This window comes from Gekko japonicus, unplaced genomic scaffold (assembly GCF_001447785.1).
Source record: "Gekko japonicus isolate JY-2015 unplaced genomic scaffold, Gekko_japonicus_V1.1 scaffold1963, whole genome shotgun sequence".
Classification (NCBI taxonomy): Eukaryota; Metazoa; Chordata; class Lepidosauria; order Squamata; family Gekkonidae; genus Gekko; species Gekko japonicus.
This window is the reverse complement of record NW_015160276.1, coordinates 6,273-9,160: the sequence shown is the minus strand read 5'-3', so window position 1 is coordinate 9,160 and position 2,888 is coordinate 6,273.

The window sequence follows — 2,888 nt, the reverse complement described above, 5'->3', positions numbered from 1 at the left end:
ACACTTCTGGTAACATGGGGTGTGGCTTAATATGCTAATAAGTTTCTGCTGTTGGGTGTGGCCTATTATGCTAATGAGTTCCTGCTGGGCATTTTTTACAAAAAAAAGCCCTGCTATACAGTATACATGTCTTAGCAGGTCGGCAGGCTTGGCTGGCATCCTGTCACTCTCGCTGGTACGCCCGGCGGAAAAGCTCCGTCTTCACGGCCCTGCGGAATTCAGGGTATCAGCTTCCAGGAGTCAAAGCTCCCTTTGTCACTCACTGAGGAACGGGGCTTTGACTCTTGCTCAACCCCTGAACCCCTTATTGATCTTTAAGGTGCTGCTGGTCTCAAATCTAACTAGGTTCAGGTGGGTAGCCATGCTGGTCTGAAACAACAGAATGAAGTTTTGAGTCCAGTGGCACCCTAAAGATGAACAAAGTTTAATTCTGGGTATGAGCGTTGGTGTGCATGCACACTTCTTCAGATCATCTGAAGAAGAGTTGGTTTTTACACCCCACTCTTCACTACCTGAAGGAGTCTCCAAGCTGCTTACAATCTCCTTCCCTTCCTCTCCACACGACAGGGACCCTGTGAGGTGGATGGGGCTGAGAGAGCTCTGAGAGAACAGAGACTGACTCAAGGTCACCCAGCAGGCTTCATGTGGCAGAGTGGGGAATCAAACCTGGTTCTCCAAATTAGAGTCTGCCGCTCTTAACCCCGACACCCAGCTGGCATCTGAAGACGTGTGTGTGCACATGAAAGCTTCTACCCAGAATTCAACTCTGTTGGTCTTAAAAGTAGGGGTTGCCAACCTCCAGGTGGAAGCTGGAGATCTCCTGGGATTACAACTAATCTCCAGGCAACAGAGATCAGTTCACCTGGAGAAGACGGCTGCTTCGGAGGGTGGACTCTGTGGCATTCTACCTTGCTGAGGTCCTTCCCCTCCCCAAACCCCGCCCTCCTCAGGCTCCACCCCCAAAATCTCCAGGTATCTCTCAACCCAGAGTTGACAACCCTACTTAAAGGTTTATTTGACTCTTAACTGTTTTGGTACAGACCAACGTGGCTACCCTCTGAGAATATATTAATAAAGTGGACTTGATTTAAAATTAGAGCCTTAACCTGACCGGATTATTTCTATGCCAATTGTTCTTATGGGAGGAGGAGTGCCTGACTTGCAGGAAGAACGGAGAACTGCTCTGGCTGGAGATCCTGGAGGTTAGTTGTCATCTGGGCACGGAACAGGGGTCACTGGGGGGTATTTGTGAATTTCCTGCCTTGTGCAGGGGGTTGGACTAGATGACCCTGGAGGTCCCTTCCAGCTCTATGGTTCTGTGATTCTAAGAACAGAGAACTGCCCTGGCTTACTGCTGAATCACACACTTTGCCTACACAAGCTCCAAAGTTCAGTTCTCAAGCCCTCCCGTAGAGAAATCTGGGCAGCCCCTTTCTCGGGTTTGAGACCGAATGCCAGTACCAAACTGGGTGGGCCCATGGTGCAACTCACAGTGAAGCAACTTCATATGTCAGCAGGCCGATTGGGAAGGCGTATGGGAGCCGCATCGCTGTGCCAAAAAAAAAAGGGTAGGCCAAGTGCGGGTGGTTGAAGGCAGAGTCGCTGCCTCTTTGCAGTATCACTGAACGCTAGATTCATCTCGACAAACTGACAACCTGCATCTGTTTCAAAGAGTTCTCTGGAAGCAGCGTAGCTTTACTGCCCTGACGTCTCGCATGAATTCTTTGCAGCAGAACTTTAAAGCTCGTCCATCTCTTCTTCACCAAGCCAATCGAGAAATAACCCATCAAGTGGAATGACCTTGACAGTGCTTCTGGGAGTAGGTCACTGGGCTTATTCCCAGAGCTCAGTCCAGGCTGCTTTTTTTTAAAAAAAACTCCTCTGAATTTTAAACACAATTTATGGGGTGTGCGTGTGTACAGACCATCCCAATCCAGAGGTCCCAGCTGTTGCATTAGGCTTTGCAGTCATCCAGCAGAAAGCAGGATGTCACAGAGGGTGAAAAACAGGAAGGACTGTTTATTCTTGAAGCTGAAATTTTGTTCAAGCCCAGGCAAGCTCTGAGCAGTCTGCCTGTAACACAAAACATTTTCTCCATCTCTGAATCATAGAGTTGGAAGAGACCTCCAGGGTCATCTAGACCAACCCCCCTGCACAATGCAGGAAATTCACGACTACCAACCTCCAGTGACCCCAAGAAGTTGGCAAGAAAAATCTCCAGGACTTCTAGCCAAACTGGCCTGGAGAAAAATTGCTTCCTGACCCCATAGTGGGGTGTCAGCGGTGACTTCCCTAAATCATTCTGTAAGGTGATTTCTAGGGAGATTAGTGAAAAGTACTGAGCCTGATGCATCGCGAAGTGATTCCAGCTCATACTTTATTTAGAGATGTAGAACAAGAGAGAGAGTGCCGGCTCGCAGGCCGGCCTATATTTAGGAGTCAAACCGCACCCAAGCACACACCCTTCACCAGTGAAAGGATATTTACAGTGGCCAAGAGTTCCATAGGTCCTACCCTGGATCCAAGCCCTCTGATAGGTGCGGACTAGGATCCGTTTGTCTGTTGTTCCTTAGAGCGAAGATGCCTTCTGACACACTTCTGGTGATGCCAGGGGGTGTGGCATATGCAAATGAGTTATGATAATGCATTATGCTAATGAGCTTCTGCACCTCTTTTTCTACGAAATGACCCCTGATTCGACTACCGACCCCCAGTGACCCCTGCTGCATGCCAAGAAGTTGGCAAAAAAAAAATCTCCAGGATTTCTAGCCAAACCAGCCTGGAGAAAAATTGCTTCCTGGCCCCATAGGGGGGGGTCAGCTGTGACTTCCCTAAATCATTCTGTAAGGTAATTTCTAGGGAGATTAGTGAAAAGTACTGAGCCTGAT